The sequence below is a fragment of the Chiloscyllium punctatum genome, chromosome 46 (assembly GCF_047496795.1).
Source record: "Chiloscyllium punctatum isolate Juve2018m chromosome 46, sChiPun1.3, whole genome shotgun sequence".
In the NCBI taxonomy this organism is placed as follows: Eukaryota; Metazoa; Chordata; class Chondrichthyes; order Orectolobiformes; family Hemiscylliidae; genus Chiloscyllium; species Chiloscyllium punctatum.
Window position 1 is genome coordinate 16,995,249 of NC_092784.1, and position 25,564 is coordinate 17,020,812.

The 25,564-nt window shown below is 45.4% G+C and overlaps 13 non-coding genes across 13 annotated transcripts; all 13 read left to right on the forward strand.

Annotated features, from left to right (window-relative positions):
- The first annotated feature begins 1,421 nt into the window (after window positions 1–1,421).
- Window positions 1,422–1,503, forward strand: trnal-uag (transfer RNA leucine (anticodon UAG)). Its single transcript has one exon. It is a non-coding gene; the product is annotated as a tRNA-Leu (tRNA).
- Window positions 1,504–3,420: 1,917 nt separating this feature from the next.
- Window positions 3,421–3,502, forward strand: trnal-uag (transfer RNA leucine (anticodon UAG)). The gene has a single exon. It is a non-coding gene; the product is annotated as a tRNA-Leu (tRNA).
- Window positions 3,503–5,419: 1,917 nt separating this feature from the next.
- Window positions 5,420–5,501, forward strand: trnal-uag (transfer RNA leucine (anticodon UAG)). Its single transcript has one exon. It is a non-coding gene; the product is annotated as a tRNA-Leu (tRNA).
- A 1,917-nt stretch (window positions 5,502–7,418) lies between these two features.
- On the forward strand, window positions 7,419–7,500 carry trnal-uag (transfer RNA leucine (anticodon UAG)). Its single transcript has one exon. It is a non-coding gene; the product is annotated as a tRNA-Leu (tRNA).
- Window positions 7,501–9,417: 1,917 nt separating this feature from the next.
- On the forward strand, window positions 9,418–9,499 carry trnal-uag (transfer RNA leucine (anticodon UAG)). The gene has a single exon. It is a non-coding gene; the product is annotated as a tRNA-Leu (tRNA).
- Window positions 9,500–11,416: 1,917 nt separating this feature from the next.
- trnal-uag (transfer RNA leucine (anticodon UAG)) lies at window positions 11,417–11,498 on the forward strand. The gene has a single exon. It is a non-coding gene; the product is annotated as a tRNA-Leu (tRNA).
- Window positions 11,499–13,415: 1,917 nt separating this feature from the next.
- On the forward strand, window positions 13,416–13,497 carry trnal-uag (transfer RNA leucine (anticodon UAG)). The gene has a single exon. It is a non-coding gene; the product is annotated as a tRNA-Leu (tRNA).
- A 1,917-nt stretch (window positions 13,498–15,414) lies between these two features.
- trnal-uag (transfer RNA leucine (anticodon UAG)) lies at window positions 15,415–15,496 on the forward strand. The gene has a single exon. It is a non-coding gene; the product is annotated as a tRNA-Leu (tRNA).
- Window positions 15,497–17,413: 1,917 nt separating this feature from the next.
- trnal-uag (transfer RNA leucine (anticodon UAG)) lies at window positions 17,414–17,495 on the forward strand. Its single transcript has one exon. It is a non-coding gene; the product is annotated as a tRNA-Leu (tRNA).
- Window positions 17,496–19,412: 1,917 nt separating this feature from the next.
- On the forward strand, window positions 19,413–19,494 carry trnal-uag (transfer RNA leucine (anticodon UAG)). The gene has a single exon. It is a non-coding gene; the product is annotated as a tRNA-Leu (tRNA).
- Window positions 19,495–21,411: 1,917 nt separating this feature from the next.
- Window positions 21,412–21,493, forward strand: trnal-uag (transfer RNA leucine (anticodon UAG)). The gene has a single exon. It is a non-coding gene; the product is annotated as a tRNA-Leu (tRNA).
- A 1,917-nt stretch (window positions 21,494–23,410) lies between these two features.
- trnal-uag (transfer RNA leucine (anticodon UAG)) lies at window positions 23,411–23,492 on the forward strand. The gene has a single exon. It is a non-coding gene; the product is annotated as a tRNA-Leu (tRNA).
- A 1,917-nt stretch (window positions 23,493–25,409) lies between these two features.
- trnal-uag (transfer RNA leucine (anticodon UAG)) lies at window positions 25,410–25,491 on the forward strand. The gene has a single exon. It is a non-coding gene; the product is annotated as a tRNA-Leu (tRNA).
- The last annotated feature ends 73 nt before the right edge of the window (window positions 25,492–25,564 follow it).

Below are 25,564 nucleotides of genomic sequence, written 5' to 3' on the forward strand. Positions count from 1 at the left end.
GGCATTGTCTGGGAAGTGGTGGTGCACTCAGGCTCCAGTATGTTTGAAAGAGTAGTTTGGAATTGCCCTGTTGTTAATTGTGAGATTACTTTATGGCTCATGCCCCCGGACTGTCTCACATTTAGCATTCATGCTCGCTGTGTCTGAGAATGCATTTGGTTTGCCAGTTTTGTTTGTGTTCCGTGTTAAATGCTTTCTGTTGTGCGATTCTCTCAATACATTACGAATTAACAGGGTTTGTGAGGTAACTTCCAGCGGCAAGAATCCTCAACTGAGAATCTGGGAAAATTTCCCAGAGTATGGTCAGTCGGAGCAAAAGTAAGGAAATCGTTCGTTTCTGCAGTGGTTCACAATGCTACCTTTCCCGTGAGCAGTCGAAATGATTGTGCCACAGACTGCTTTTCATTTGGTTTTCTTTAAATCACTGACGAGCAGGAAAATGTAAACGGGGAGGGCGAGTGGGGAAGGGAGGCAGTTGCAGCTCTGGTGAAATTCCTTTTTTGTGATTCACTCAGCAACCAGAGACGTGAAGGTGACTCAAGCGTGAGAGCTCTTCACATCGTGAACAAAAAGCAATCAAGGGCAGTTAGCACCTCTTCCGGAGTGGGGGTGGGGTGAGGTAATTACCTTTTGACTTCTGTTACTATGTTCAGAAACTGCCTTTTAGATTGAGGTGAAGAGAAACTGCATTTCTAAAACGCACCATGGAATTTAGCAAAATCTATTGAGTCGCTTATCTTCGATTCCCACACAGGTTTCCAACTCAGTTGGTATCCATGTGTGAAGATCTCTGCAGCGAATTGCACGGTGAAGGCAAAAAGGCAAGAAAAGTGGCATCTCGAACTGGCTCCGAGGTCAGAGCATCCTTACAATGTGATCTGTCGTTCTCGGATTGTAGTGCTACCTCCGGTTTTAGGGTGGAGAACATTCTTTGGGACTCGTATTCTGCAAAACAGGCACAGTGACTGAAACTATGCTGCGCGGTATGATGTGGAACACGGCCTACTCAGCTTTGTGCATCTTCCCTGTAGACCGGCGTGCTTCATATTCCGTGTAAACGTGAAAGTTGTTCTGTTTTGAGCAATGGGTGAAATCATTTAGCAATGCAAGAATCGAAATTGCAGTAATGTCAAATAGCTCATGATAATTTGACCAAATGATAACCGATCATATATTCTGACGCTCTCACAGATACATTTGTAGCTGAAAAGAGTCTGAGAAAATAGACTCAGCTTACCATTGATTTTTGTCTGGATTGACGGGCTATCATTATCTGCTGCGAAATTGATATTGTAGACGGGCACATCCCAGCAGCTGTGCGAGTCGGAGAGGGATCATGGAACCCTTTTCACGTGACTTTGCACCTGTTGTCATGCAGGAGCAGAATTGGAGTTGCAAGAAAAGGTGTTCTGCCGCCGGCTGGTAGTGTGGCCGAGCGGTCTAAGGCGCTGGATTTAGGCTCCAGTCTCGACAGAGGCGTGGGTTCGAATCCCACCGCTGCCATTTCTGCTGATCAACTCCAACCACGCCGCTTCCTGCAGAGTTGTTTCGACCCCTGCTGCAGTTCGGTTTTAAACAGAAGCCAAATAGGTTTGCTTCCCGGGCAATGAACAGTGGTGTGGGAAAGTGCCGATTTTTTCCAACTTGTCTGTGCTGTCATGATCGTGTTCGCCTCTCGCGCGGAAAAATCGCAAGCAGCTCTACTCTTGCTTTATGTTCCAGACAAGTTGTCTTTTTACTGGAACCGAATGGAGACTGTTATTTCATCGCTGTTGTGAAACAAAGTCCTACGGTGACTCGACTCGTGGTTATTTGGTTTTCTGGCCAATGAGAAAATCCTTCCAATGATTTTCGACGTCATATGGTATTGAATTTCTCCCACTTCCTTCATTTCCGTCCTGGGTACATCGGAAGGGAAAGGTAATCTAATCGAGACTGTGATTGGTGAAATTCATTTTTTATGACCCATTCTTATAATATTCTTTCTTTCTCTCTTTTCGGCATTGTCTGGGAAGTGGTGGTGCACTCAGGCTCCAGTATGTTTGAAAGAGTAGTTTGGAATTGCCCTGTTGTTAATTGTGAGATTACTTTATGGCTCATGCCCCCGGACTGTCTCACATTTAGCATTCATGCTCGCTGTGTCTGAGAATGCATTTGGTTTGCCAGTTTTGTTTGTGTTCCGTGTTAAATGCTTTCTGTTGTGCGATTCTCTCAATACATTACGAATTAACAGGGTTTGTGAGGTAACTTCCAGCGGCAAGAATCCTCAACTGAGAATCTGGGAAAATTTCCCAGAGTATGGTCAGTCGGAGCAAAAGTAAGGAAATCGTTCGTTTCTGCAGTGGTTCACAATGCTACCTTTCCCGTGAGCAGTCGAAATGATTGTGCCACAGACTGCTTTTCATTTGGTTTTCTTTAAATCACTGACGAGCAGGAAAATGTAAACGGGGAGGGCGAGTGGGGAAGGGAGGCAGTTGCAGCTCTGGTGAAATTCCTTTTTTGTGATTCACTCAGCAACCAGAGACGTGAAGGTGACTCAAGCGTGAGAGCTCTTCACATCGTGAACAAAAAGCAATCAAGGGCAGTTAGCACCTCTTCCGGAGTGGGGGTGGGGTGAGGTAATTACCTTTTGACTTCTGTTACTATGTTCAGAAACTGCCTTTTAGATTGAGGTGAAGAGAAACTGCATTTCTAAAACGCACCATGGAATTTAGCAAAATCTATTGAGTCGCTTATCTTCGATTCCCACACAGGTTTCCAACTCAGTTGGTATCCATGTGTGAAGATCTCTGCAGCGAATTGCACGGTGAAGGCAAAAAGGCAAGAAAAGTGGCATCTCGAACTGGCTCCGAGGTCAGAGCATCCTTACAATGTGATCTGTCGTTCTCGGATTGTAGTGCTACCTCCGGTTTTAGGGTGGAGAACATTCTTTGGGACTCGTATTCTGCAAAACAGGCACAGTGACTGAAACTATGCTGCGCGGTATGATGTGGAACACGGCCTACTCAGCTTTGTGCATCTTCCCTGTAGACCGGCGTGCTTCATATTCCGTGTAAACGTGAAAGTTGTTCTGTTTTGAGCAATGGGTGAAATCATTTAGCAATGCAAGAATCGAAATTGCAGTAATGTCAAATAGCTCATGATAATTTGACCAAATGATAACCGATCATATATTCTGACGCTCTCACAGATACATTTGTAGCTGAAAAGAGTCTGAGAAAATAGACTCAGCTTACCATTGATTTTTGTCTGGATTGACGGGCTATCATTATCTGCTGCGAAATTGATATTGTAGACGGGCACATCCCAGCAGCTGTGCGAGTCGGAGAGGGATCATGGAACCCTTTTCACGTGACTTTGCACCTGTTGTCATGCAGGAGCAGAATTGGAGTTGCAAGAAAAGGTGTTCTGCCGCCGGCTGGTAGTGTGGCCGAGCGGTCTAAGGCGCTGGATTTAGGCTTCAGTCTCGACAGAGGCGTGGGTTCGAATCCCACCGCTGCCATTTCTGCTGATCAACTCCAACCACGCCGCTTCCTGCAGAGTTGTTTCGACCCCTGCTGCAGTTCGGTTTTAAACAGAAGCCAAATAGGTTTGCTTCCCGGGCAATGAACAGTGGTGTGGGAAAGTGCCGATTTTTTCCAACTTGTCTGTGCTGTCATGATCGTGTTCGCCTCTCGCGCGGAAAAATCGCAAGCAGCTCTACTCTTGCTTTATGTTCCAGACAAGTTGTCTTTTTACTGGAACCGAATGGAGACTGTTATTTCATCGCTGTTGTGAAACAAAGTCCTACGGTGACTCGACTCGTGGTTATTTGGTTTTCTGGCCAATGAGAAAATCCTTCCAATGATTTTCGACGTCATATGGTATTGAATTTCTCCCACTTCCTTCATTTCCGTCCTGGGTACATCGGAAGGGAAAGGTAATCTAATCGAGACTGTGATTGGTGAAATTCATTTTTTATGACCCATTCTTATAATATTCTTTCTTTCTCTCTTTTCGGCATTGTCTGGGAAGTGGTGGTGCACTCAGGCTCCAGTATGTTTGAAAGAGTAGTTTGGAATTGCCCTGTTGTTAATTGTGAGATTACTTTATGGCTCATGCCCCCGGACTGTCTCACATTTAGCATTCATGCTCGCTGTGTCTGAGAATGCATTTGGTTTGCCAGTTTTGTTTGTGTTCCGTGTTAAATGCTTTCTGTTGTGCGATTCTCTCAATACATTACGAATTAACAGGGTTTGTGAGGTAACTTCCAGCGGCAAGAATCCTCAACTGAGAATCTGGGAAAATTTCCCAGAGTATGGTCAGTCGGAGCAAAAGTAAGGAAATCGTTCGTTTCTGCAGTGGTTCACAATGCTACCTTTCCCGTGAGCAGTCGAAATGATTGTGCCACAGACTGCTTTTCATTTGGTTTTCTTTAAATCACTGACGAGCAGGAAAATGTAAACGGGGAGGGCGAGTGGGGAAGGGAGGCAGTTGCAGCTCTGGTGAAATTCCTTTTTTGTGATTCACTCAGCAACCAGAGACGTGAAGGTGACTCAAGCGTGAGAGCTCTTCACATCGTGAACAAAAAGCAATCAAGGGCAGTTAGCACCTCTTCCGGAGTGGGGGTGGGGTGAGGTAATTACCTTTTGACTTCTGTTACTATGTTCAGAAACTGCCTTTTAGATTGAGGTGAAGAGAAACTGCATTTCTAAAACGCACCATGGAATTTAGCAAAATCTATTGAGTCGCTTATCTTCGATTCCCACACAGGTTTCCAACTCAGTTGGTATCCATGTGTGAAGATCTCTGCAGCGAATTGCACGGTGAAGGCAAAAAGGCAAGAAAAGTGGCATCTCGAACTGGCTCCGAGGTCAGAGCATCCTTACAATGTGATCTGTCGTTCTCGGATTGTAGTGCTACCTCCGGTTTTAGGGTGGAGAACATTCTTTGGGACTCGTATTCTGCAAAACAGGCACAGTGACTGAAACTATGCTGCGCGGTATGATGGGGAACACGGCCTACTCAGCTTTGTGCATCTTCCCTGTAGACCGGCGTGCTTCATATTCCGTGTAAACGTGAAAGTTGTCCTGTTTTGAGCAATGGGTGAAATCATTTAGCAATGCAAGAATCGAAATTGCAGTAATGTCAAATAGCTCATGATAATTTGACCAAATGATAACCGATCATATATTCTGACGCTCTCACAGATACATTTGTAGCTGAAAAGAGTCTGAGAAAATAGACTCAGCTTACCATTGATTTTTGTCTGGATTGACGGGCTATCATTATCTGCTGCGAAATTGATATTGTAGACGGGCACATCCCAGCAGCTGTGCGAGTCGGAGAGGGATCATGGAACCCTTTTCACGTGACTTTGCACCTGTTGTCATGCAGGAGCAGAATTGGAGTTGCAAGAAAAGGTGTTCTGCCGCCAGCTGGTAGTGTGGCCGAGCGGTCTAAGGCGCTGGATTTAGGCTCCAGTCTCGACAGAGGCGTGGGTTCGAATCCCACCGCTGCCATTTCTGCTGATCAACTCCAACCACGCCGCTTCCTGCAGAGTTGTTTCGACCCCTGCTGCAGTTCGGTTTTAAACAGAAGCCAAATAGGTTTGCTTCCCGGGCAATGAACAGTGGTGTGGGAAAGTGCCGATTTTTTCCAACTTGTCTGTGCTGTCATGATCGTGTTCGCCTCTCGCGCGGAAAAATCGCAAGCAGCTCTACTCTTGCTTTATGTTCCAGACAAGTTGTCTTTTTACTGGAACCGAATGGAGACTGTTATTTCATCGCTGTTGTGAAACAAAGTCCTACGGTGACTCGACTCGTGGTTATTTGGTTTTCTGGCCAATGAGAAAATCCTTCCAATGAATTTCGACGTCATATGGTATTGAATTTCTCCCACTTCCTTCATTTCCGTCCTGGGTACATCGGAAGGGAAAGGTAATCTAATCGAGACTGTGATTGGTGAAATTCATTTTTTATGACCCATTCTTATAATATTCTTTCTTTCTCTCTTTTCGGCATTGTCTGGGAAGTGGTGGTGCACTCAGGCTCCAGTATGTTTGAAAGAGTAGTTTGGAATTGCCCTGTTGTTAATTGTGAGATTACTTTATGGCTCATGCCCCCGGACTGTCTCACATTTAGCATTCATGCTCGCTGTGTCTGAGAATGCATTTGGTTTGCCAGTTTTGTTTGTGTTCCGTGTTAAATGCTTTCTGTTGTGCGATTCTCTCAATACATTACGAATTAACAGGGTTTGTGAGGTAACTTCCAGCGGCAAGAATCCTCAACTGAGAATCTGGGAAAATTTCCCAGAGTATGGTCAGTCGGAGCAAAAGTAAGGAAATCGTTCGTTTCTGCAGTGGTTCACAATGCTACCTTTCCCGTGAGCAGTCGAAATGATTGTGCCACAGACTGCTTTTCATTTGGTTTTCTTTAAATCACTGACGAGCAGGAAAATGTAAACGGGGAGGGCGAGTGGGGAAGGGAGGCAGTTGCAGCTCTGGTGAAATTCCTTTTTTGTGATTCACTCAGCAACCAGAGACGTGAAGGTGACTCAAGCGTGAGAGCTCTTCACATCGTGAACAAAAAGCAATCAAGGGCAGTTAGCACCTCTTCCGGAGTGGGGGTGGGGTGAGGTAATTACCTTTTGACTTCTGTTACTATGTTCAGAAACTGCCTTTTAGATTGAGGTGAAGAGAAACTGCATTTCTAAAACGCACCATGGAATTTAGCAAAATCTATTGAGTCGCTTATCTTCGATTCCCACACAGGTTTCCAACTCAGTTGGTATCCATGTGTGAAGATCTCTGCAGCGAATTGCACGGTGAAGGCAAAAAGGCAAGAAAAGTGGCATCTCGAACTGGCTCCGAGGTCAGAGCATCCTTACAATGTGATCTGTCGTTCTCGGATTGTAGTGCTACCTCCGGTTTTAGGGTGGAGAACATTCTTTGGGACTCGTATTCTGCAAAACAGGCACAGTGACTGAAACTATGCTGCGCGGTATGATGTGGAACACGGCCTACTCAGCTTTGTGCATCTTCCCTGTAGACCGGCGTGCTTCATATTCCGTGTAAACGTGAAAGTTGTTCTGTTTTGAGCAATGGGTGAAATCATTTAGCAATGCAAGAATCGAAATTGCAGTAATGTCAAATAGCTCATGATAATTTGACCAAATGATAACCGATCATATATTCTGACGCTCTCACAGATACATTTGTAGCTGAAAAGAGTCTGAGAAAATAGACTCAGCTTACCATTGATTTTTGTCTGGATTGACGGGCTATCATTATCTGCTGCGAAATTGATATTGTAGACGGGCACATCCCAGCAGCTGTGCGAGTCGGAGAGGGATCATGGAACCCTTTTCACGTGACTTTGCACCTGTTGTCATGCAGGAGCAGAATTGGAGTTGCAAGAAAAGGTGTTCTGCCGCCGGCTGGTAGTGTGGCCGAGCGGTCTAAGGCGCTGGATTTAGGCTCCAGTCTCGACAGAGGCGTGGGTTCGAATCCCACCGCTGCCATTTCTGCTGATCAACTCCAACCACGCCGCTTCCTGCAGAGTTGTTTCGACCCCTGCTGCAGTTCGGTTTTAAACAGAAGCCAAATAGGTTTGCTTCCCGGGCAATGAACAGTGGTGTGGGAAAGTGCCGATTTTTTCCAACTTGTCTGTGCTGTCATGATCGTGTTCGCCTCTCGCGCGGAAAAATCGCAAGCAGCTCTACTCTTGCTTTATGTTCCAGACAAGTTGTCTTTTTACTGGAACCGAATGGAGACTGTTATTTCATCGCTGTTGTGAAACAAAGTCCTACGGTGACTCGACTCGTGGTTATTTGGTTTTCTGGCCAATGAGAAAATCCTTCCAATGATTTTCGACGTCATATGGTATTGAATTTCTCCCACTTCCTTCATTTCCGTCCTGGGTACATCGGAAGGGAAAGGTAATCTAATCGAGACTGTGATTGGTGAAATTCATTTTTTATGACCCATTCTTATAATATTCTTTCTTTCTCTCTTTTCGGCATTGTCTGGGAAGTGGTGGTGCACTCAGGCTCCAGTATGTTTGAAAGAGTAGTTTGGAATTGCCCTGTTGTTAATTGTGAGATTACTTTATGGCTCATGCCCCCGGACTGTCTCACATTTAGCATTCATGCTCGCTGTGTCTGAGAATGCATTTGGTTTGCCAGTTTTGTTTGTGTTCCGTGTTAAATGCTTTCTGTTGTGCGATTCTCTCAATACATTACGAATTAACAGGGTTTGTGAGGTAACTTCCAGCGGCAAGAATCCTCAACTGAGAATCTGGGAAAATTTCCCAGAGTATGGTCAGTCGGAGCAAAAGTAAGGAAATCGTTCGTTTCTGCAGTGGTTCACAATGCTACCTTTCCCGTGAGCAGTCGAAATGATTGTGCCACAGACTGCTTTTCATTTGGTTTTCTTTAAATCACTGACGAGCAGGAAAATGTAAACGGGGAGGGCGAGTGGGGAAGGGAGGCAGTTGCAGCTCGGGTGAAATTCCTTTTTTGTGATTCACTCAGCAACCAGAGACGTGAAGGTGACTCAAGCGTGAGAGCTCTTCACATCGTGAACAAAAAGCAATCAAGGGCAGTTAGCACCTCTTCCGGAGTGGGGGTGGGGTGAGGTAATTACCTTTTGACTTCTGTTACTATGTTCAGAAACTGCCTTTTAGATTGAGGTGAAGAGAAACTGCATTTCTAAAACGCACCATGGAATTTAGCAAAATCTATTGAGTCGCTTATCTTCGATTCCCACACAGGTTTCCAACTCAGTTGGTATCCATGTGTGAAGATCTCTGCAGCGAATTGCACGGTGAAGGCAAAAAGGCAAGAAAAGTGGCATCTCGAACTGGCTCCGAGGTCAGAGCATCCTTACAATGTGATCTGTCGTTCTCGGATTGTAGTGCTACCTCCGGTTTTAGGGTGGAGAACATTCTTTGGGACTCGTATTCTGCAAAACAGGCACAGTGACTGAAACTATGCTGCGCGGTATGATGGGGAACACGGCCTACTCAGCTTTGTGCATCTTCCCTGTAGACCGGCGTGCTTCATATTCCGTGTAAACGTGAAAGTTGTCCTGTTTTGAGCAATGGGTGAAATCATTTAGCAATGCAAGAATCGAAATTGCAGTAATGTCAAATAGCTCATGATAATTTGACCAAATGATAACCGATCATATATTCTGACGCTCTCACAGATACATTTGTAGCTGAAAAGAGTCTGAGAAAATAGACTCAGCTTACCATTGATTTTTGTCTGGATTGACGGGCTATCATTATCTGCTGCGAAATTGATATTGTAGACGGGCACATCCCAGCAGCTGTGCGAGTCGGAGAGGGATCATGGAACCCTTTTCACGTGACTTTGCACCTGTTGTCATGCAGGAGCAGAATTGGAGTTGCAAGAAAAGGTGTTCTGCCGCCAGCTGGTAGTGTGGCCGAGCGGTCTAAGGCGCTGGATTTAGGCTCCAGTCTCGACAGAGGCGTGGGTTCGAATCCCACCGCTGCCATTTCTGCTGATCAACTCCAACCACGCCGCTTCCTGCAGAGTTGTTTCGACCCCTGCTGCAGTTCGGTTTTAAACAGAAGCCAAATAGGTTTGCTTCCCGGGCAATGAACAGTGGTGTGGGAAAGTGCCGATTTTTTCCAACTTGTCTGTGCTGTCATGATCGTGTTCGCCTCTCGCGCGGAAAAATCGCAAGCAGCTCTACTCTTGCTTTATGTTCCAGACAAGTTGTCTTTTTACTGGAACCGAATGGAGACTGTTATTTCATCGCTGTTGTGAAACAAAGTCCTACGGTGACTCGACTCGTGGTTATTTGGTTTTCTGGCCAATGAGAAAATCCTTCCAATGAATTTCGACGTCATATGGTATTGAATTTCTCCCACTTCCTTCATTTCCGTCCTGGGTACATCGGAAGGGAAAGGTAATCTAATCGAGACTGTGATTGGTGAAATTCATTTTTTATGACCCATTCTTATAATATTCTTTCTTTCTCTCTTTTCGGCATTGTCTGGGAAGTGGTGGTGCACTCAGGCTCCAGTATGTTTGAAAGAGTAGTTTGGAATTGCCCTGTTGTTAATTGTGAGATTACTTTATGGCTCATGCCCCCGGACTGTCTCACATTTAGCATTCATGCTCGCTGTGTCTGAGAATGCATTTGGTTTGCCAGTTTTGTTTGTGTTCCGTGTTAAATGCTTTCTGTTGTGCGATTCTCTCAATACATTACGAATTAACAGGGTTTGTGAGGTAACTTCCAGCGGCAAGAATCCTCAACTGAGAATCTGGGAAAATTTCCCAGAGTATGGTCAGTCGGAGCAAAAGTAAGGAAATCGTTCGTTTCTGCAGTGGTTCACAATGCTACCTTTCCCGTGAGCAGTCGAAATGATTGTGCCACAGACTGCTTTTCATTTGGTTTTCTTTAAATCACTGACGAGCAGGAAAATGTAAACGGGGAGGGCGAGTGGGGAAGGGAGGCAGTTGCAGCTCTGGTGAAATTCCTTTTTTGTGATTCACTCAGCAACCAGAGACGTGAAGGTGACTCAAGCGTGAGAGCTCTTCACATCGTGAACAAAAAGCAATCAAGGGCAGTTAGCACCTCTTCCGGAGTGGGGGTGGGGTGAGGTAATTACCTTTTGACTTCTGTTACTATGTTCAGAAACTGCCTTTTAGATTGAGGTGAAGAGAAACTGCATTTCTAAAACGCACCATGGAATTTAGCAAAATCTATTGAGTCGCTTATCTTCGATTCCCACACAGGTTTCCAACTCAGTTGGTATCCATGTGTGAAGATCTCTGCAGCGAATTGCACGGTGAAGGCAAAAAGGCAAGAAAAGTGGCATCTCGAACTGGCTCCGAGGTCAGAGCATCCTTACAATGTGATCTGTCGTTCTCGGATTGTAGTGCTACCTCCGGTTTTAGGGTGGAGAACATTCTTTGGGACTCGTATTCTGCAAAACAGGCACAGTGACTGAAACTATGCTGCGCGGTATGATGTGGAACACGGCCTACTCAGCTTTGTGCATCTTCCCTGTAGACCGGCGTGCTTCATATTCCGTGTAAACGTGAAAGTTGTTCTGTTTTGAGCAATGGGTGAAATCATTTAGCAATGCAAGAATCGAAATTGCAGTAATGTCAAATAGCTCATGATAATTTGACCAAATGATAACCGATCATATATTCTGACGCTCTCACAGATACATTTGTAGCTGAAAAGAGTCTGAGAAAATAGACTCAGCTTACCATTGATTTTTGTCTGGATTGACGGGCTATCATTATCTGCTGCGAAATTGATATTGTAGACGGGCACATCCCAGCAGCTGTGCGAGTCGGAGAGGGATCATGGAACCCTTTTCACGTGACTTTGCACCTGTTGTCATGCAGGAGCAGAATTGGAGTTGCAAGAAAAGGTGCTCTGCCGCCGGCTGGTAGTGTGGCCGAGCGGTCTAAGGCGCTGGATTTAGGCTCCAGTCTCGACAGAGGCGTGGGTTCGAATCCCACCGCTGCCATTTCTGCTGATCAACTCCAACCACGCCGCTTCCTGCAGAGTTGTTTCGACCCCTGCTGCAGTTCGGTTTTAAACAGAAGCCAAATAGGTTTGCTTCCCGGGCAATGAACAGTGGTGTGGGAAAGTGCCGATTTTTTCCAACTTGTCTGTGCTGTCATGATCGTGTTCGCCTCTCGCGCGGAAAAATCGCAAGCAGCTCTACTCTTGCTTTATGTTCCAGACAAGTTGTCTTTTTACTGGAACCGAATGGAGACTGTTATTTCATCGCTGTTGTGAAACAAAGTCCTACGGTGACTCGACTCGTGGTTATTTGGTTTTCTGGCCAATGAGAAAATCCTTCCAATGAATTTCGACGTCATATGGTATTGAATTTCTCCCACTTCCTTCATTTCCGTCCTGGGTACATCGGAAGGGAAAGGTAATCTAATCGAGACTGTGATTGGTGAAATTCATTTTTTATGACCCATTCTTATAATATTCTTTCTTTCTCTCTTTTCGGCATTGTCTGGGAAGTGGTGGTGCACTCAGGCTCCAGTATGTTTGAAAGAGTAGTTTGGAATTGCCCTGTTGTTAATTGTGAGATTACTTTATGGCTCATGCCCCCGGACTGTCTCACATTTAGCATTCATGCTCGCTGTGTCTGAGAATGCATTTGGTTTGCCAGTTTTGTTTGTGTTCCGTGTTAAATGCTTTCTGTTGTGCGATTCTCTCAATACATTACGAATTAACAGGGTTTGTGAGGTAACTTCCAGCGGCAAGAATCCTCAACTGAGAATCTGGGAAAATTTCCCAGAGTATGGTCAGTCGGAGCAAAAGTAAGGAAATCGTTCGTTTCTGCAGTGGTTCACAATGCTACCTTTCCCGTGAGCAGTCGAAATGATTGTGCCACAGACTGCTTTTCATTTGGTTTTCTTTAAATCACTGACGAGCAGGAAAATGTAAACGGGGAGGGCGAGTGGGGAAGGGAGGCAGTTGCAGCTCTGGTGAAATTCCTTTTTTGTGATTCACTCAGCAACCAGAGACGTGAAGGTGACTCAAGCGTGAGAGCTCTTCACATCGTGAACAAAAAGCAATCAAGGGCAGTTAGCACCTCTTCCGGAGTGGGGGTGGGGTGAGGTAATTACCTTTTGACTTCTGTTACTATGTTCAGAAACTGCCTTTTAGATTGAGGTGAAGAGAAACTGCATTTCTAAAACGCACCATGGAATTTAGCAAAATCTATTGAGTCGCTTATCTTCGATTCCCACACAGGTTTCCAACTCAGTTGGTATCCATGTGTGAAGATCTCTGCAGCGAATTGCACGGTGAAGGCAAAAAGGCAAGAAAAGTGGCATCTCGAACTGGCTCCGAGGTCAGAGCATCCTTACAATGTGATCTGTCGTTCTCGGATTGTAGTGCTACCTCCGGTTTTAGGGTGGAGAACATTCTTTGGGACTCGTATTCTGCAAAACAGGCACAGTGACTGAAACTATGCTGCGCGGTATGATGTGGAACACGGCCTACTCAGCTTTGTGCATCTTCCCTGTAGACCGGCGTGCTTCATATTCCGTGTAAACGTGAAAGTTGTCCTGTTTTGAGCAATGGGTGAAATCATTTAGCAATGCAAGAATCGAAATTGCAGTAATGTCAAATAGCTCATGATAATTTGACCAAATGATAACCGATCATATATTCTGACGCTCTCACAGATATATTTGTAGCTGAAAAGAGTCTGAGAAAATAGACTCAGCTTACCATTGATTTTTGTCTGGATTGACGGGCTATCATTATCTGCTGCGAAATTGATATTGTAGACGGGCACATCCCAGCAGCTGTGCGAGTCGGAGAGGGATCATGGAACCCTTTTCACGTGACTTTGCACCTGTTGTCATGCAGGAGCAGAATTGGAGTTGCAAGAAAAGGTGTTCTGCCGCCAGCTGGTAGTGTGGCCGAGCGGTCTAAGGCGCTGGATTTAGGCTCCAGTCTCGACAGAGGCGTGGGTTCGAATCCCACCGCTGCCATTTCTGCTGATCAACTCCAACCACGCCGCTTCCTGCAGAGTTGTTTCGACCCCTGCTGCAGTTCGGTTTTAAACAGAAGCCAAATAGGTTTGCTTCCCGGGCAATGAACAGTGGTGTGGGAAAGTGCCGATTTTTTCCAACTTGTCTGTGCTGTCATGATCGTGTTCGCCTCTCGCGCGGAAAAATCGCAAGCAGCTCTACTCTTGCTTTATGTTCCAGACAAGTTGTCTTTTTACTGGAACCGAATGGAGACTGTTATTTCATCGCTGTTGTGAAACAAAGTCCTACGGTGACTCGACTCGTGGTTATTTGGTTTTCTGGCCAATGAGAAAATCCTTCCAATGAATTTCGACGTCATATGGTATTGAATTTCTCCCACTTCCTTCATTTCCGCCCTGGGTACATCGGAAGGGAAAGGTAATCTAATCGAGACTGTGATTGGTGAAATTCATTTTTTATGACCCATTCTTATAATATTCTTTCTTTCTCTCTTTTCGGCATTGTCTGGGAAGTGGTGGTGCACTCAGGCTCCAGTATGTTTGAAAGAGTAGTTTGGAATTGCCCTGTTGTTAATTGTGAGATTACTTTATGGCTCATGCCCCCGGACTGTCTCACATTTAGCATTCATGCTCGCTGTGTCTGAGAATGCATTTGGTTTGCCAGTTTTGTTTGTGTTCCGTGTTAAATGCTTTCTGTTGTGCGATTCTCTCAATACATTACGAATTAACAGGGTTTGTGAGGTAACTTCCAGCGGCAAGAATCCTCAACTGAGAATCTGGGAAAATTTCCCAGAGTATGGTCAGTCGGAGCAAAAGTAAGGAAATCGTTCGTTTCTGCAGTGGTTCACAATGCTACCTTTCCCGTGAGCAGTCGAAATGATTGTGCCACAGACTGCTTTTCATTTGGTTTTCTTTAAATCACTGACGAGCAGGAAAATGTAAACGGGGAGGGCGAGTGGGGAAGGGAGGCAGTTGCAGCTCTGGTGAAATTCCTTTTTTGTGATTCACTCAGCAACCAGAGACGTGAAGGTGACTCAAGCGTGAGAGCTCTTCACATCGTGAACAAAAAGCAATCAAGGGCAGTTAGCACCTCTTCCGGAGTGGGGGTGGGGTGAGGTAATTACCTTTTGACTTCTGTTACTATGTTCAGAAACTGCCTTTTAGATTGAGGTGAAGAGAAACTGCATTTCTAAAACGCACCATGGAATTTAGCAAAATCTATTGAGTCGCTTATCTTCGATTCCCACACAGGTTTCCAACTCAGTTGGTATCCATGTGTGAAGATCTCTGCAGCGAATTGCACGGTGAAGGCAAAAAGGCAAGAAAAGTGGCATCTCGAACTGGCTCCGAGGTCAGAGCATCCTTACAATGTGATCTGTCGTTCTCGGATTGTAGTGCTACCTCCGGTTTTAGGGTGGAGAACATTCTTTGGGACTCGTATTCTGCAAAACAGGCACAGTGACTGAAACTATGCTGCGCGGTATGATGTGGAACACGGCCTACTCAGCTTTGTGCATCTTCCCTGTAGACCGGCGTGCTTCATATTCCGTGTAAACGTGAAAGTTGTTCTGTTTTGAGCAATGGGTGAAATCATTTAGCAATGCAAGAATCGAAATTGCAGTAATGTCAAATAGCTCATGATAATTTGACCAAATGATAACCGATCATATATTCTGACGCTCTCACAGATACATTTGTAGCTGAAAAGAGTCTGAGAAAATAGACTCAGCTTACCATTGATTTTTGTCTGGATTGACGGGCTATCATTATCTGCTGCGAAATTGATATTGTAGACGGGCACATCCCAGCAGCTGTGCGAGTCGGAGAGGGATCATGGAACCCTTTTCACGTGACTTTGCACCTGTTGTCATGCAGGAGCAGAATTGGAGTTGCAAGAAAAGGTGTTCTGCCGCCGGCTGGTAGTGTGGCCGAGCGGTCTAAGGCGCTGGATTTAGGCTCCAGTCTCGACAGAGGCGTGGGTTCGAATCCCACCGCTGCCATTTCTGCTGATCAACTCCAACCACGCCGCTTCCTGCAGAGTTGTTTCGACCCCTGCTGCAGTTCGGTTTTAAACAGAAGCCAAATAGGTTTGCTTCCCGGGCAATGAACAGTGGTGTGGGAAAGTGCCGATTTTTTCCAACTTGTCTGTGCTGTCATGATCGTGTTCGCCTCTCGCGCGGAAAAATCGCAAGCAGCTCTACTCTTGCTTTATGTTCCAGACAAGTTGTCTTTTTACTGGAACCGAATGGAGACTGTTATTTCATCGCTGTTGTGAAACAAAGTCCTACGGTGACTCGACTCGTGGTTATTTGGTTTTCTGGCCAATGAGAAAATCCTTCCAATGAATTTCGACGTCATATGGTATTGAATTTCTCCCACTTCCTTCATTTCCGTCCTGGGTACATCGGAAGGGAAAGGTAATCTAATCGAGACTGTGATTGGTGAAATTCATTTTTTATGACCCATTCTTATAATATTCTTTCTTTCTCTCTTTTCGGCATTGTCTGGGAAGTGGTGGTGCACTCAGGCTCCAGTATGTTTGAAAGAGTAGTTTGGAATTGCCCTGTTGTTAATTGTGAGATTACTTTATGGCTCATGCCCCCGGACTGTCTCACATTTAGCATTCATGCTCGCTGTGTCTGAGAATGCATTTGGTTTGCCAGTTTTGTTTGTGTTCCGTGTTAAATGCTTTCTGTTGTGCGATTCTCTCAATACATTACGAATTAACAGGGTTTGTGAGGTAACTTCCAGCGGCAAGAATCCTCAACTGAGAATCTGGGAAAATTTCCCAGAGTATGGTCAGTCGGAGCAAAAGTAAGGAAATCGTTCGTTTCTGCAGTGGTTCACAATGCTACCTTTCCCGTGAGCAGTCGAAATGATTGTGCCACAGACTGCTTTTCATTTGGTTTTCTTTAAATCACTGACGAGCAGGAAAATGTAAACGGGGAGGGCGAGTGGGGAAGGGAGGCAGTTGCAGCTCTGGTGAAATTCCTTTTTTGTGATTCACTCAGCAACCAGAGACGTGAAGGTGACTCAAGCGTGAGAGCTCTTCACATCGTGAACAAAAAGCAATCAAGGGCAGTTAGCACCTCTTCCGGAGTGGGGGTGGGGTGAGGTAATTACCTTTTGACTTCTGTTACTATGTTCAGAAACTGCCTTTTAGATTGAGGTGAAGAGAAACTGCATTTCTAAAACGCACCATGGAATTTAGCAAAATCTATTGAGTCGCTTATCTTCGATTCCCACACAGGTTTCCAACTCAGTTGGTATCCATGTGTGAAGATCTCTGCAGCGAATTGCACGGTGAAGGCAAAAAGGCAAGAAAAGTGGCATCTCGAACTGGCTCCGAGGTCAGAGCATCCTTACAATGTGATCTGTCGTTCTCGGATTGTAGTGCTACCTCCGGTTTTAGGGTGGAGAACATTCTTTGGGACTCGTATTCTGCAAAACAGGCACAGTGACTGAAACTATGCTGCGCGGTATGATGGGGAACACGGCCTACTCAGCTTTGTGCATCTTCCCTGTAGACCGGCGTGCTTCATATTCCGTGTAAACGTGAAAGTTGTCCTGTTTTGAGCAATGGGTGAAATCATTTAGCAATGCAAGAATCGAAATTGCAGTAATGTCAAATAGCTCATGATAATTTGACCAAATGATAACCGATCATATATTCTGACGCTCTCACAGATACATTTGTAGCTGAAAAGAGTCTGAGAAAATAGACTCAGCTTACCATTGATTTTTGTCTGGATTGACGGGCTATCATTATCTGCTGCGAAATTGATATTGTAGACGGGCACATCCCAGCAGCTGTGCGAGTCGGAGAGGGATCATGGAACCCTTTTCACTTGACTTTGCACCTGTTGTCATGCAGGAGCAGAATTGGAGTTGCAAGAAAAGGTGTTCTGCCGCCGGCTGGTAGTGTGGCCGAGCGGTCTAAGGCGCTGGATTTAGGCTCCAGTCTCGACAGAGGCGTGGGTTCGAATTCCACCGCTACCATTTCTGCTGATCAACTCCAACCACGCCGCTTCCTGCAGAGTTGTTTCGACCCCTGCTGCAGTTCGGTTTTAAACAGAAGCCAAATAGGTTTGCTTCCCGGGCAATGAACAGTGGTGTGGGAAAGTGCCGATTTTTTCCAACTTGTCTGTGCTGTCATGATCGTGTTCGCCTCTCGCGCGGAAAAATCGCAAGCAGCTCTACTCTTGCTTTATGTTCCAGACAAGTTGTCTTTTTACTGGAACCGAATGGAGACTGTTATTTCATCGCTGTTGTGAAACAAAGTCCTACGGTGACTCGACTCGTGGTTATTTGGTTTTCTGGCCAATGAGAAAATCCTTCCAATGAATTTCGACGTCATATGGTATTGAATTTCTCCCACTTCCTTCATTTCCGTCCTGGGTACATCGGAAGGGAAAGGTAATCTAATCGAGACTGTGATTGGTGAAATTCATTTTTTATGACCCATTCTTATAATATTCTTTCTTTCTCTCTTTTCGGCATTGTCTGGGAAGTGGTGGTGCACTCAGGCTCCAGTATGTTTGAAAGAGTAGTTTGGAATTGCCCTGTTGTTAATTGTGAGATTACTTTATGGCTCATGCCCCCGGACTGTCTCACATTTAGCATTCATGCTCGCTGTGTCTGAGAATGCATTTGGTTTGCCAGTTTTGTTTGTGTTCCGTGTTAAATGCTTTCTGTTGTGCGATTCTCTCAATACATTACGAATTAACAGGGTTTGTGAGGTAACTTCCAGCGGCAAGAATCCTCAACTGAGAATCTGGGAAAATTTCCCAGAGTATGGTCAGTCGGAGCAAAAGTAAGGAAATCGTTCGTTTCTGCAGTGGTTCACAATGCTACCTTTCCCGTGAGCAGTCGAAATGATTGTGCCACAGACTGCTTTTCATTTGGTTTTCTTTAAATCACTGACGAGCAGGAAAATGTAAACGGGGAGGGCGAGTGGGGAAGGGAGGCAGTTGCAGCTCTGGTGAAATTCCTTTTTTGTGATTCACTCAGCAACCAGAGACGTGAAGGTGACTCAAGCGTGAGAGCTCTTCACATCGTGAACAAAAAGCAATCAAGGGCAGTTAGCACCTCTTCCGGAGTGGGGGTGGGGTGAGGTAATTACCTTTTGACTTCTGTTACTATGTTCAGAAACTGCCTTTTAGATTGAGGTGAAGAGAAACTGCATTTCTAAAACGCACCATGGAATTTAGCAAAATCTATTGAGTCGCTTATCTTCGATTCCCACACAGGTTTCCAACTCAGTTGGTATCCATGTGTGAAGATCTCTGCAGCGAATTGCACGGTGAAGGCAAAAAGGCAAGAAAAGTGGCATCTCGAACTGGCTCCGAGGTCAGAGCATCCTTACAATGTGATCTGTCGTTCTCGGATTGTAGTGCTACCTCCGGTTTTAGGGTGGAGAACATTCTTTGGGACTCGTATTCTGCAAAACAGGCACAGTGACTGAAACTATGCTGCGCGGTATGATGGGGAACACGGCCTACTCAGCTTTGTGCATCTTCCCTGTAGACCGGCGTGCTTCATATTCCGTGTAAACGTGAAAGTTGTCCTGTTTTGAGCAATGGGTGAAATCATTTAGCAATGCAAGAATCGAAATTGCAGTAATGTCAAATAGCTCATGATAATTTGACCAAATGATAACCGATCATATATTCTGACGCTCTCACAGATACATTTGTAGCTGAAAAGAGTCTGAGAAAATAGACTCAGCTTACCATTGATTTTTGTCTGGATTGACGGGCTATCATTATCTGCTGCGAAATTGATATTGTAGACGGGCACATCCCAGCAGCTGTGCGAGTCGGAGAGGGATCATGGAACCCTTTTCACGTGACTTTGCACCTGTTGTCATGCAGGAGCAGAATTGGAGTTGCAAGAAAAGGTGTTCTGCCGCCAGCTGGTAGTGTGGCCGAGCGGTCTAAGGCGCTGGATTTAGGCTCCAGTCTCGACAGAGGCGTGGGTTCGAATCCCACCGCTGCCATTTCTGCTGATCAACTCCAACCACGCCGCTTCCTGCAGAGTTGTTTCGACCCCTGCTGCAGTTCGGTTTTAAACAGAAGCCAAATAGGTTTGCTTCCCGGGCAATGAACAGTGGTGTGGGAAAGTGCCGATTTTTTCCAACTTGTCTGTGCTGTCATGATCGTGTTCGCCTCTCGCGCGGAAAAATCGCAAGCAGCTCTACTCTTGCTTTATGTTCCAGACAAGTTGTCTTTTTACTGGAACCGAATGGAGACTGTTATTTCATCGCTGTTGTGAAACAAAGTCCTACGGTGACTCGACTCGTGGTTATTTGGTTTTCTGGCCAATGAGAAAATCCTTCCAATGAATTTCGACGTCATATGGTATTGAATTTCTCCCACTTCCTTCATTTCCGTCCTGGGTACATCGGAAGGGAAAGGTAATCTAATCGAGACTGTGATTGGTGAAATTCATTTTTTATGACCCATTCTTATAATATTCTTTCTTTCTCTCTTTTCGGCATTGTCTGGGAAGTGGTGGTGCACTCAGGCTCCAGTATGTTTGAAAGAGTAGTTTGGAATTGCCCTGTTGTTAATTGTGAGATTACTTTATGGCTCATGCCCCCGGACTGTCTCACATTTAGCATTCATGCTCGCTGTGTCTGAGAATGCATTTGGTTTGCCAGTTTTGTTTGTGTTCCGTGTTAAATGCTTTCTGTTGTGCGATTCTCTCAATACATTACGAATTAACAGGGTTTGTGAGGTAACTTCCAGCGGCAAGAATCCTCAACTGAGAATCTGGGAAAATTTCCCAGAGTATGGTCAGTCGGAGCAAAAGTAAGGAAATCGTTCGTTTCTGCAGTGGTTCACAATGCTACCTTTCCCGTGAGCAGTCGAAATGATTGTGCCACAGACTGCTTTTCATTTGGTTTTCTTTAAATCACTGACGAGCAGGAAAATGTAAACGGGGAGGGCGAGTGGGGAAGGGAGGCAGTTGCAGCTCTGGTGAAATTCCTTTTTTGTGATTCACTCAGCAACCAGAGACGTGAAGGTGACTCAAGCGTGAGAGCTCTTCACATCGTGAACAAAAAGCAATCAAGGGCAGTTAGCACCTCTTCCGGAGTGGGGGTGGGGTGAGGTAATTACCTTTTGACTTCTGTTACTATGTTCAGAAACTGCCTTTTAGATTGAGGTGAAGAGAAACTGCATTTCTAAAACGCACCATGGAATTTAGCAAAATCTATTGAGTCGCTTATCTTCGATTCCCACACAGGTTTCCAACTCAGTTGGTATCCATGTGTGAAGATCTCTGCAGCGAATTGCACGGTGAAGGCAAAAAGGCAAGAAAAGTGGCATCTCGAACTGGCTCCGAGGTCAGAGCATCCTTACAATGTGATCTGTCGTTCTCGGATTGTAGTGCTACCTCCGGTTTTAGGGTGGAGAACATTCTTTGGGACTCGTATTCTGCAAAACAGGCACAGTGACTGAAACTATGCTGCGCGGTATGATGTGGAACACGGCCTACTCAGCTTTGTGCATCTTCCCTGTAGACCGGCGTGCTTCATATTCCGTGTAAACGTGAAAGTTGTTCTGTTTTGAGCAATGGGTGAAATCATTTAGCAATGCAAGAATCGAAATTGCAGTAATGTCAAATAGCTCATGATAATTTGACCAAATGATAACCGATCATATATTCTGACGCTCTCACAGATACATTTGTAGCTGAAAAGAGTCTGAGAAAATAGACTCAGCTTACCATTGATTTTTGTCTGGATTGACGGGCTATCATTATCTGCTGCGAAATTGATATTGTAGACGGGCACATCCCAGCAGCTGTGCGAGTCGGAGAGGGATCATGGAACCCTTTTCACGTGACTTTGCACCTGTTGTCATGCAGGAGCAGAATTGGAGTTGCAAGAAAAGGTGTTCTGCCGCCGGCTGGTAGTGTGGCCGAGCGGTCTAAGGCGCTGGATTTAGGCTCCAGTCTCGACAGAGGCGTGGGTTCGAATCCCACCGCTGCCATTTCTGCTGATCAACTCCAACCACGCCGCTTCCTGCAGAGTTGTTTCGACCCCTGCTGCAGTTCGGTTTTAAACAGAAGCCAAATAGGTTTGCTTCCCGGGCAATGAACAGTGGTGTGGGAAAGTGCCGATTTTTTCCAACTTGTCTGTGCTGTCATGATCGTGTTCGCCTCTCGCGCGGAAAAATCGCAAGCAGCTCTACTCTTGCTTTATGTTCCAGACAAGTTGTCTTTTTACTGGAACCGAATGGAGACTGTTATTTCATCGCTGTTGTGAAACAAAGTCCTACGGTGACTCGACTCGTGGTTATTTGGTTTTCTGGCCAATGAGAAAATCCTTCCAATGAATTTCGACGTCATATGGTATTGAATTTCTCCCACTTCCTTCATTTCCGTCCTGGGTACATCGGAAGGGAAAGGTAATCTAATCGAGACTGTGATTGGTGAAATTCATTTTTTATGACCCATTCTTATAATATTCTTTCTTTCTCTCTTTTCGGCATTGTCTGGGAAGTGGTGGTGCACTCAGGCTCCAGTATGTTTGAAAGAGTAGTTTGGAATTGCCCTGTTGTTAATTGTGAGATTACTTTATGGCTCATGCCCACGGACTGTCTCACATTTAGCATTCATGCTCGCTGTGTCTGAGAATGCATTTGGTTTGCCAGTTTTGTTTGTGTTCCGTGTTAAATGCTTTCTGTTGTGCGATTCTCTCAATACATTACGAATTAACAGGGTTTGTGAGGTAACTTCCAGCGGCAAGAATCCTCAACTGAGAATCTGGGAAAATTTCCCAGAGTATGGTCAGTCGGAGCAAAAGTAAGGAAATCGTTCGTTTCTGCAGTGGTTCACAATGCTACCTTTCCCGTGAGCAGTCGAAATGATTGTGCCACAGACTGCTTTTCATTTGGTTTTCTTTAAATCACTGACGAGCAGGAAAATGTAAACGGGGAGGGCGAGTGGGGAAGGGAGGCAGTTGCAGCTCTGGTGAAATTCCTTTTTTGTGATTCACTCAGCAACCAGAGACGTGAAGGTGACTCAAGCGTGAGAGCTCTTCACATCGTGAACAAAAAGCAATCAAGGGCAGTTAGCACCTCTTCCGGAGTGGGGGTGGGGTGAGGTAATTACCTTTTGACTTCTGTTACTATGTTCAGAAACTGCCTTTTAGATTGAGGTGAAGAGAAACTGCATTTCTAAAACGCACCATGGAATTTAGCAAAATCTATTGAGTCGCTTATCTTCGATTCCCACACAGGTTTCCAACTCAGTTGGTATCCATGTGTGAAGATCTCTGCAGCGAATTGCACGGTGAAGGCAAAAAGGCAAGAAAAGTGGCATCTCGAACTGGCTCCGAGGTCAGAGCATCCTTACAATGCGATCTGTCGTTCTCGGATTGTAGTGCTACCTCCGGTTTTAGGGTGGAGAACATTCTTTGGGACTCGTATTCTGCAAAACAGGCACAGTGACTGAAACTATGCTGCGCGGTATGATGTGGAACACGGCCTACTCAGCTTTGTGCATCTTCCCTGTAGACCGGTGTGCTTCATATTCCGTGTAAACGTGAAAGTTGTCCTGTTTTGAGCAATGGGTGAAATCATTTAGCAATGCAAGAATCGAAATTGCAGTAATGTCAAATAGCTCATGATAATTTGACCAAATGATAACCGATCATATATTCTGACGCTCTCACAGATACATTTGTAGCTGAAAAGAGTCTGAGAAAATAGACTCAGCTTACCAATGATTTTTGTCTGGATTGACGGGCTATCATTATCTGCTGCGAAATTGATATTGTAGACGGGCACATCCCAGCAGCTGTGCGAGTCGGAGAGGGATCATGGAACCCTTTTCACGTGACTTTGCACCTGTTGTCATGCAGGAGCAGAATTGGAGTTGCAAGAAAAGGTGTTCTGCCGCCGGCTGGTAGTGTGGCCGAGCGGTCTAAGGCGCTGGATTTAGGCTCCAGTCTCGACAGAGGCGTGGGTTCGAATCCCACCGCTGCCATTTCTGCTGATCAACTCCAACCACGCCGCTTCCTGCAGAGTTGTTTCGACCCCTGCTGCAGTTCGGTTTTAAACAGAAGCCAAATAGGTTTGCTTCCCCGGCAATGAACAGTGGTGTGGGAAAGTGCCGATTTTTTCCAACTTGTCTGTGCTGTCATGATCGTGTTCGCCTCTCGCGCGGAAAAATCGCAAGCAGCTCTACTCTTGCTTTATGTTCCAGACAAGTTGTCTTTTTACTGGAACCGAATGGAGACTGTTATTTCATCGCTGTTGTGAAACAAAGTCCTACGGTGACTCGACTCGTGGTTATTTGGTTTTCTGGCCAATGAGAAAATCCTTCCAATGAATTTCGACGTCATATGGTATTGAATTTCTCCCACTTCCTTCATTTCCGTCCTGGATACATCGGAAGGGAAAGGTAATCTAATCGAGACTGTGATTGGTGAAATTCATTTTTTATGACCCATTCTTATAATATTCTTTCTTTCTCTCTTTTCGGCATTGTCTGGGAAGTGGTGGTGCACTCAGGCTCCAGTATGTTTGAAAGAGTAGTTTGGAATTGCCCTGTTGTTAATTGTGAGATTACTTTATGGCTCATGCCCCCGGACTGTCTCACATTTAGCATTCATGCTCGCTGTGTCTGAGAATGCATTTGGTTTGCCAGTTTTGTTTGTGTTCCGTGTTAAATGCTTTCTGTTGTGCGATTCTCTCAATACATTACGAATTAACAGGGTTTGTGAGGTAACTTCCAGCGGCAAGAATCCTCAACTGAGAATCTGGGAAAATTTCCCAGAGTATGGTCAGTCGGAGCAAAAGTAAGGAAATCGTTCGTTTCTGCAGTGGTTCACAATGCTACCTTTCCCGTGAGCAGTCGAAATGATTGTGCCACAGACTGCTTTTCATTTGGTTTTCTTTAAATCACTGACGAGCAGGAAAATGTAAACGGGGAGGGCGAGTGGGGAAGGGAGGCAGTTGCAGCTCTGGTGAAATTCCTTTTTTGTGATTCACTCAGCAACCAGAGACGTGAAGGTGACTCAAGCGTGAGAGCTCTTCACATCGTGAACAAAAAGCAATCAAGGGCAGTTAGCACCTCTTCCGGAGTGGGGGTGGGGTGAGGTAATTACCTTTTGACTTCTGTTACTATGTTCAGAAACTGCCTTTTAGATTGAGGTGAAGAGAAACTGCATTTCTAAAACGCACCATGGAATTTAGCAAAATCTATTGAGTCGCTTATCTTCGATTCCCACACAGGTTTCCAACTCAGTTGGTATCCATGTGTGAAGATCTCTGCAGCGAATTGCACGGTGAAGGCAAAAAGGCAAGAAAAGTGGCATCTCGAACTGGCTCCGAGGTCAGAGCATCCTTACAATGTGATCTGTCGTTCTCGGATTGTAGTGCTACCTCCGGTTTTAGGGTGGAGAACATTCTTTGGGACTCGTATTCTGCAAAACAGGCACAGTGACTGAAACTATGCTGCGCGGTATGATGGGGAACACGGCCTACTCAGCTTTGTGCATCTTCCCTGTAGACCGGCGTGCTTCATATTCCGTGTAAACGTGAAAGTTGTCCTGTTTTGAGCAATGGGTGAAATCATTTAGCAATGCAAGAATCGAAATTGCAGTAATGTCAAATAGCTCATGATAATTTGACCAAATGATAACCGATCATATATTCTGACGCTCTCACAGATACATTTGTAGCTGAAAAGAGTCTGAGAAAATAGACTCAGCTTACCAATGATTTTTGTCTGGATTGACGGGCTATCATTATCTGCTGCGAAATTGATATTGTAGACGGGCACATCCCAGCAGCTGTGCGAGTCGGAGAGGGATCATGGAACCCTTTTCACGTGACTTTGCACCTGTTGTCATGCAGGAGCAGAATTGGAGTTGCAAGAAAAGGTGTTCTGCCGCCGGCTGGTAGTGTGGCCGAGCGGTCTAAGGCGCTGGATTTAGGCTCCAGTCTCGACAGAGGCGTGGGTTCGAATCCCACCGCTGCCATTTCTGCTGATCAACTCCAACCACGCCGCTTCCTGCAGAGTTGTTTCGACCCCTGCTGCAGTTCGGTTTTAGG